This window comes from Leptidea sinapis, chromosome 42 (assembly GCF_905404315.1).
Source record: "Leptidea sinapis chromosome 42, ilLepSina1.1, whole genome shotgun sequence".
Taxonomy (NCBI): domain Eukaryota; kingdom Metazoa; phylum Arthropoda; class Insecta; order Lepidoptera; family Pieridae; genus Leptidea; species Leptidea sinapis.
In genome coordinates this window covers 8,101,270-8,110,964 of record NC_066306.1, presented here as the reverse complement: position 1 = coordinate 8,110,964, position 9,695 = coordinate 8,101,270, and the positions used below count along the sequence as shown (strand labels likewise).

Sequence of the window (9,695 nt, the reverse complement as noted above, 5' to 3'; positions counted from 1 at the left end):
CGTCGGTATTTTTTTTTATGTTTGTTACATCAAAACTTTCGACTCGGTGAACCGATATTGATAATAATTTTTTATTTGAAATCTGGTGCTTCCCGAGTGCTAGCTCCCCTTTGAAAGTGGAATCTATGAAGTCAAAAGTCAAAGTCATAAAATCTTTATTCACTGTAAAACTTTATAAGTTATTTAGTGCAAGTCAGGATGAAGTACAAAAGTTACAATAGCATTCAAATGAGTATAACAATATTCATTAACAAAATATAGAACATTAATTCCAACTATCTTTATCATTCAAATAATCTTTAACATTATAATAGGCCTTAGATGTTAATTTATTTTTTACGATACATTTAAATTTTTTAATAAGTAACATTTTAATTTCATTTGGGAGTTTATTATAAAATAAAACACAATCCACTTTAAAAGATTTAGCAATTTTATGGAGCCTAGTAGATGGAATTACGAGTTTATGTTTGTTTCGAGTATTGACACTGTGTACAATCACTATTCTTTTTAAATTGGCTAATATTTTTATGGGCGTATAGGAGGTTCTCGTATATGTACTGGCCGTATACTGTCATAATATTTATTTCACTAAACTTTTCTCTCAATGAATCCCTTGAACGCATTTTATAGACTGCTCGAAATGCTCTTTTCTGCAGCACAAATATGTTTTCAATATCTACAGCCCTACCCCACAATATAATTCCGATACTATGAAAGTAGCTGAAATATACAAGTCTAGCCGTTTCAACATCTGTCAGCTGCCTAATTTTTTTTATCGCAAATACTGCAAAGCTAAGTCGATTACATAAGTTTTTTATGTGAGCACCCCATTGTAGCTTAAAGTCTAATGTAATGCCTAGGAATGTTGTCGTTTGTACTACATCAAGTTTGTCATTATTAATTTTTATAGGTTTTGGTTGGTGCTTTATAGTTGGAAGTGTAAACCTTACACTTTTTGTTTTCCTTTCGTTTAAAAGTAAGTTATTAACATTAAACCAATTTACTACTTCAGCAATGTCGTCGTCAACCTCACGGAAAGTTTTTTGCTGGCGTTTTATTTTAAATAACAAAGATGTATCGTCAGCAAAAAGTATAATATCATGTTTATTTTGAATAAGGTATGGTAAATCATTGACGTAATCCAGGAACAAAAAAGGACCCCAGATTGAGCCCTGCGGTACACCCATAGATATGATAGAGCCAGTTGATCTTTTTCCATTAATGTCTACTCTTTGAATCCTATTACACAAGTATGATTTTATTAAATCTAGATCTCTAACCCCATAGTGGTGAAATTTTCGAAGTAAGATTTCATGATGGACGCAGTCGAATGCCTTGGATAAATCACAAAACACTCCTAACGCATCACATGAATCCTCCCAAGCATCCAAAATATTTCTTATTAACTCGATACTAGCATCTGTGGTTGAAAGACTTTTAGTAAAACCATATTGTTTATTATGCACGAGGTTATTATTGTAAAAATGGTTAATTAATTGCGTTAACATAATTTTTTCGAAAATCTTGCTAAAGGTTGGTAGTACTGATATGGGTCTAAAATTGGTGGGGTCAGCTTTATCTCCCGACTTAAATAGAGGAGTGATCTTGCTCTGTTTCATTTGGTTTGGAAAAATACCGCAATCTACACTCTTATTGAAAATAAAAGCTAAGTCTTTGGCTACAATTTCTATTACAGATTTCACTACGTTAACAGAGATTCCCCAGAGATCTTTAGTTTTCTTAACGCCAATTAATCTAAACGTTTTAATAATCTCTATGTGATCAACATGCGAAAACCATAAAATAATATGAGAAAACCATAAAAGTCTTAAATTTTGCTTTTCATACGTATAGCAAAGTGGATGATAAATTTACGAATCACTCAATATCGCGCAAACCAATTTCGATGATTCTTTTTTATTGGAGAGGATATACTTCAAATATAGTTTATTGAGAGTTTGGTTAGGTTCGGATTACGGAATCCATGACAAAGTAACGGAACACTACCTGTAATCAAATTGCAAAGTACTTACGTTCTTGTTCTCATTGAAAAATTTAGTATATTTACACATATTTTGACAAATTGTTAGTTAGTGTACTTCAAATTCACTAAAAATCATAAAATAATAAAAAATTAACAAATGAACAACCGCCTTCAAAAACACTATTCCAAAACAATAGATATAATGTGCACTAAAAAGAATAAAAATAATAGCGTATTTTTATACAATCTAATTAATTAATCTTATTCTAGTTACGATATAGATATCGATTCACGACGCTATCGTAAATCATCTGATTTTTTGGACTGTTATAATATATACATTATGCAAATTGCACGAGCAGTCATTATTCACCTAGCATCAAACAATCAAAGTTTGTTTATTTGAGTGAATCATAGATTTGTCTTAACTTTGTCGATTTGTCTTTTTTATGGCATCGCTGTGTTCGGAGTCTTTTCCAGCTTTATGTTAACAAGCATAAGTTGTTTCAATATATAAGAGTGAGATCGAGAAAGCAACAAGAATAAACGCAATTATAGACCTATATTTCTTATCTTTTGGTTCGCGCAAAGGTGCTTGAATATTTAATTTGTCCAATAATACAAGCGGATTTTAAACGTTTCGTTTTTGAGCATCAACATGGATTTTCGCCAGGTAGGTCTACCACAACTAATTGGGCTAGTTTCAGAAGCTATTGACTCGCAGAAGCAGGTGGATAACGATTTTAATAAGGCATTTGATAGTGTGGATTGTTCGTTTTCGTTCGGATAGTGGATCCTCATAATCATTGGAAAATTATCGATAAATGGGCTTAGAGACTCGGTGATGAATGGGCTTTTATCATGGCCGTTAATGGTTTAAGCTCTTAAACTAATCCAGTAACATCAGGTATACCTCAGGGTTCGCATCTTGGCCCAATTTTATCTACTTTATTAATTGTGAACGACATTGTTTCATGTTTTTAATACTGCACACCATATTCATATGCCGATGACTTAAAAATAACGAGAACAATTCCTTCACCAAGTGATTTGATTCTGTTATAGAACGACCTAAGTAAATTTACCAATTGTTGTGAATCTAACACCATGCCACTCTTACGCAACTGTATTAAATGTATGTATATTGAATTTACTCTCAAAAATTATATAAGTCCGATAAAATATGAACTGTATAGTAATACTCTTAAGCAAATTGAACTCATAAGATACTTGGGATGCTTAATAGAAAATTGTCTTATCCTTACCACACAGAAAGTGTAACAAACAAATTGTCAATATCAGGTTTTATTATGTAACAAGGTCGAAATTTTAAGGAAGCCAAAACAAAAAATGTCTTTACAATAACCTTGTCCGCAGTCATTTAGAGTACTGTAGCGTTGGTTAACGTCCACATTATTCTACACACTACTTAAGACTGAAACGTGTCCAGAAAAGGTTCAGGTCGCATCTGTCATACAAAGATTTACAATATTGTGGTCTCCTATAAAAAAGACTGATACAGTTTATCAAGATGTACTCTTAAACTTAGAAGATATTTTAGGACTTAGAGTTTTTATATAAATTACTAAGAAACAATTCAGACCGCAATTACTCTGGTCGTGCGTCGTACTAGAACAGTCTTTGGCGCCAACTGCACTATCCCTCGCTTGTATAAATTATAAAATAAATTCAGTTCAATAGCTGATATAAATATTGATTAACCTAACACTATTCGTAAATTAGTTATTAGCAATCTAGTCAGCCAGTAATGAGTGTGATATAATTACTTTGTCGTGTTACGTATTACAGAAAATATTCTAATTTTAGTTTATTTTCTCTTATTTTATAATTATTATATTTACTTAGCTGAGGTTCGAACTTTGTTACATTATTTAGTTGTAACTAAAACACTTATTATTTGATTCTCTAACTATCCTTAAAACTATTATTCTCAATTGTTATTGCAGACTTTTAAATGATTTTTGTATAATTTTTTTCTCTGGTTTTAGTTTTTAACTCACATGTACATTTATTTAGTAATTCATCATAAACATAATGTAAGCACCATGAATTGACATAGGTTATAATGCTTACTACTTGGCTAAGTCGATTTAGTAAGTCTTTTGTGGGGCGATGTATATGATTTTACAAGAAGATCCTAGAAAATGTTCAAAGTATTACGTTATTCAAAAGAATTGTTAAAAAACGTTTGTGTGGTAAAGGTTGCTATAACATAAATTACTTTCTTAATGATACCACAAATTGGGAATGGAGCGACCGCCCACAAGCTATTAAATAATAAGTTTAATTGTACAATGTTACCCTGTAAACATATTTTTTGATGAATAAAAAACCCGCTAAGTTTTTTGCGCCCGTTCTTCTCAGGCCTAGGGCATTCAAATTGGAATGGAGTGTGTCACATCCTATTTTGAATAAAATCATTTGAATTGAATGATAAGTGAAATTAGCATGCAGTCTTTACCTTTTTATATGAAAATAAGGGACGGGACGAGTAAGACATTCAGCTGATTGAAATTGATACGCCCTGCTCATTACAACGTTGTGCCACCCAGGATTCTTGAAAAACCCAAAAATTCTGAGCGGCACTACAATTGCGCTCGTCACCCTGAGACATAAGATGTTAAGTCTCATTTGCCCAGTAACTTCACTAGCTACGGCGCCCTTCAAACCAACATACAGCAATCTCCATTCCTAATAAATCTGTAGCAATCAATTTTCATAATAATTGCGTAATTGTCTGAGATGTAAATATAAGTTTTCAGTTGTTTTATTATTAGGTTCTATTTAATTTCAATTTAGTTGTTAAATAATAATATTGCAATAAAATATGAGGCGCCTTCTATTCCTCACAGTTGGTGATGAAAAGTAGAGCGAAAAATATATTTTTGGCACGGGAGACGTACTTTGAATCCCTCGGTGCGATCACGTATCTACTCTAGAATCTCTCACTCGCCGTGAAATATTACTTTTCTTCCTTATGATACAATCTACTATGAAGTTATCTTTTTGTTAATTTACAATCTTTAATGTGTATTTGTTTAAGGTTGGGAAAAAAGTATTTAAAAATAACATGTGGAATTTGAATTTGCCACTCGTCATTTAAGAAATTAATTTACTAATTTTTCATAAAATATAAAATAAAAATATTTCATTAAATCTCAATCTCTCAATTAATGTCAAAAAAATATCATTTATTAATTTTAATAAAAAAATATATAATTTGTAATATTGACAAAAACATTGAGATTTAGAGAACATATTAGTATTTAGAGAATAGATTAGAATAAATATAAACGAGATTTAAAAATAAGTTTACCAATGAAGTTTAACTTCCGAATAATATACTTTGTTAGCACAAAATTTCTTATTATTGAATGCAATTACTATGTAGTATGTAGTATGTAGGTATTTAGATGTATGTGTTCATGGAAAGTCCTTTTTTGCCCATGTCGTTTATATAATAATTGTGTAAAATGCTTCTCCATTCTTATTGTGTTTCTGAATTCGTTGAGAAAGTACAGATGAGAGAGGTATGTTTCTGAATGTCCTGAATTTTTCAGGAGCTGAAATTTTGATTTGGCGTTAAGATTGTAGCTCAAGCTATTTACCATCGATAGTTCAATTTCTGATCGAGGTAGAGTGTCAGTATGAAGATCTCCCACTGAATAAAAAATACGCAAAGAGATTTTATAATCTGTCGCAACTAGGAGAAAACAGTAAATAATAAAGTAAAATATTATAATTATAATATTATCTTTAAAATTGATTTTCTTAACATAGAGCGGTATGAAAAAGAATAGTTATAAGAAGAGGTTATTATATCGTTAAATTATAGCTGGGAAGTGGTGATTATTACTATTTGAATGGCAAGAAAAAAATTAATCTTAAAGTGAAATATATTATACGTTCCTTTATATAAATGCATCATAGTTCTCAATGTTCAGTAATAACACAGGATCAGTGTGAGTAAGCTGAGTCAATATATAAAGATGGTAAGTACTGTTCAATATAATGAAATTATTATAATAATATTGTATTAAAATATTAATATAATTCTTGTATGACATGAAAGATATGTCTTAGTTACTCGTATGCCAGATATCTCTAGAATATTACAGGCGTCCTAATATAATGTTTCGGATGGTAGGTCATATTGCGTTTCAAGCGAAACTTCGATACGGTGATGATAAATTGTAAGAAACATATTATACAATCTTACACGTCCTTGAGTAAACTGCACGAGACCTAAAACCAATTTATTATGATTATTAATTTATTCATGTTCTGTTATATTTTTAATTGAACTAAAATTACTAATTTCCCTTTTTTATATATACTATTCAACCATCCGACATTTTATTAAATGTTATGTCAGGATGCGACGACTCCTGGAAATTCCTGAAAGTTTGGGCAGATTTTTGAGACCTCTATTTATTTTCCTTAATTTCTGTGATCTTTTTAATATTAATAGGTTTTTTTTTTATCCACAGAATTGTCTCTTTTGCTGGTCGTTATCGGAGTCGCAACTGTTTTTTAGATTTTTAAAAAGTTTCAATGATTCGCTTGATTTCTTTCTCAGAATTGTCTCCAAATTATTGGCTATGGGCAACGTGGTGTCAAAAACCAAGAATAATTCAAACGTAATATATTAATTGTCCTTGGTGTCCGTGTATGCGGGAATATGCTTATCTGTCACCGATTTAATATAACTTAACATTACATGCGGCATCTAGAGGGATATCAAAATATATATTGAACAGTCAGATGACTGTTCAAGTTTCTATTCCATACAGGAAGATAGGGTTACCCAGTTCTCGAGTCAATCTAGTAATAACAATAATTTTAGATATGACATTGCTTGGTCAGGACATAATTATCATCATTTGCTATTTGCATTCTCCTTCTTGTCTCAGGGACACAGCTGCCGTTATTGTTATTGATTTGGGAGCCCAAGTATATAATAAAGTAGTCGACGTTATTAATGCCAGGAATGTTGCAGATGATATTTATTAGGTTTACGGCTCGATCACCTATCTTCTCTTTAGTTTTTGCTCAGTTCACTGCAAGGCCGATGTTGCCATTTTCTATTTCAAGCCATTGGAACAGGTCACTCATATTATCTTAGATAGAAGTGGCCACAAAAATGTTTCGTCGGCACACCGGAGATATTTTAAATTTTTCTTCATTCAATTCAATCTTTCTTATAGTTGAATAGAGGCTATCTCTTTCCAACCTTCTCTTTCTCTCTTTCTACGAAAGCCTTCTCATCACTGTATGATAGCTCTTAATATTTGGAGTTACTTTATCTATCTTTATATATAAAAATGAATTGCTGTTCGTTAGTCTCGCTAAAACTCGAGAACGGCTGGACCGATTTGGCTGATTTTGGTCTTGAATTATTTGTGGAAATCCAGGGAAGGTTTAAAGGGTGAATAAATATGCAAATGCTCAGAATTAAATAAAATCGTCGTCGTCGTTTAGAAATCAAATTGAAAGAATAGTTTAAAATGAGTAACTAATTAGAATTTTGATATATTGATTAATTATAAAAATAAATAAATTAAATTAATTAGCTAACTATAGTTGGTAGATTAACTACTTGGTTTTGACTATTTGGTTGTTAACTATCTCTCAGATTATGTTTATGTAGATTGATATATCTTAAGTTTTGTCACAAATTAAATTTCTGAACGCAAACAATACTATTTGACGTACATACAAAAGTTGAGGTCGTTTATTTATCTATTGAGGCAGTTCGTAGTCTGCTGGGTCAGCTAGTATTTTATAAAGAAATACGATCGTATGTAAGAATTTAAAAAAACTGATTGCCGCTGATTACAAAGCCTTTCTAATATTTTACAGTTTACAATGACCAAAGCTGTAGTGCTTGCTGTTTTATGTGGCGCATGTTTTGGAATGGCAAGTTATGAGGTAAATGAAGACTTCGATATGGAAGCATTGGTAAATGATAAGGCCAGTTTTAAAGTCGCAGTCGAATGTTTCTTGGATAAAGCACCGTGTGGTGAATTTCAGATGTATAAAGGTATGTACATTAATATAAGGGCTGTTAGGTTGTTACGCTTTTGGCCTTAATTAAAGTAACTAACTTATAATAATTTACAATAAAATATTATCAGGGCTTCATGTAGAATACATGTTATCCCAAAATTTTTAATTATTCCCGAGTAGGCACTGCTATGATTTCTATACCGAGTACACAAGTTGAATGTTTTAGTTCTCCGAAAAAAAGCTTTGGAACGAAATTTAAAGAGTATATGATGGGGATTTTATTCTGGCTTTCGTTCATTGTCATTCTTATTGAGTAGGCACTAAAGTGAAATAAGTGACGGTCAGAATCCAGTTAAAAATCTATTTAAAAAAACCGCCAATAAATCAAAATCCATTGCGTAGTTTAAAAGATCTAAGCATAGATATCGACAGACAAACAGGAAGTGAATTTGTTACTTACACAATGTAGTGATTTCTGATATTCAAAAAGATAAACAGTTTGTTTGATAACAACAACATCTCACGTCAATTTCCTAATATTATGCAAATATTGGGATTAAGTAGGTGTAACGTAGATCCTGTAGGTGGAGTCACAACCTGAGAGTTGATCAAAACATACATTCATTTATGAAAGAAACGTCAGTTGAAGGGTTGGCTCAGTGGAAGAGCGCTTGGACGGGACCCGGAGGGGTCGCGGGTTTGCGCCCCATCGTTCATAATTTTTGTTTACATTAATAAAGAACTAAGAAAACACTACAAGTGCGTTTTTTCCAGCAGTTTTGCCCGATTTATGTTCGGGTGTAGATTGAAACTTCATTTTGAGTCTTTTTTGAATAATAATCACTTTTTTTTTTTTACAGATATAGCACAAGATACAGTAGAAGCAGCATGTGATCAATGCAGCCCTAAACTGAAGCATTTGGCCCATACGTTTATGCAGGGTCTGGAGAAAAACAATCCCGAATATTACGGAGACTTCGTCAAGAAGTTCGACCCCACTGGCAAATACATGGACAAATTCATAAAAGCTGTTGAAGATTTCTGAGGCACTGCTTATGTACAACTTCCATTGTAATAAATCATGGGGTTTTCTATAATACTTTTATTTTACCAAATTATCAAAAGATAACTTACTTAAAGTAAAATTTTACATCAACTATAAGTAATGAGTGAATACTCATGTGGTTCTCACTCCCCGTCCATAACAATTTATGAAACACCGATCAATTAGACATCTGCAAATCCAGAGCTATTGGAGAAAGAGATATTTAAGGAGAAGGATCAATACAATCATTACAGTAGAATGAAATAAATTTCGAAAATCATATCCTGAGACGGTTTTGCAGCAATATTCGTAAAGGAGTACTGATACACGATACCCGATTAAATATAGAAAGATTATTTTGTTAAAAAACCTTGACAATTCAAAAATTGCTATTACTCTTCTACATTGACTAATTAACCGACTTCAAAAACGGAGGAGGTTCTCAATACGTCGGTATTTTTTTTTTATTTTTTTATCAAAGAAAACATCTGTGTCAACTAGATTTTCATTATCATTAAAGTGTTTACAAGCACGCTTAATAAAAGAATTTGCACCATAAAGTATTCTACTACGTGGTATATAAAACAAGTTTTTAATACGACAATGACGCTCACGCCTGCGAGGCACTCTAAA

General features: G+C 31.7%; 1 long non-coding RNA gene across 1 annotated transcript in view; it reads left to right on the top strand.

The window, feature by feature from the left end:
* The window catches only part of LOC126976904 (uncharacterized), a 43,332-nt gene extending 34,218 nt beyond the window's left edge, over positions 1 to 9,114 (top strand). The window contains exons 2-3 of the long non-coding RNA XR_007732002.1: positions 7,871 to 8,051; positions 8,878 to 9,114. This is a non-coding gene — a long non-coding RNA (uncharacterized LOC126976904). The remainder of the gene's footprint in view (positions 1 to 7,870; positions 8,052 to 8,877) is intronic.
* Positions 9,115 to 9,695: the final 581 nt, after the last annotated feature.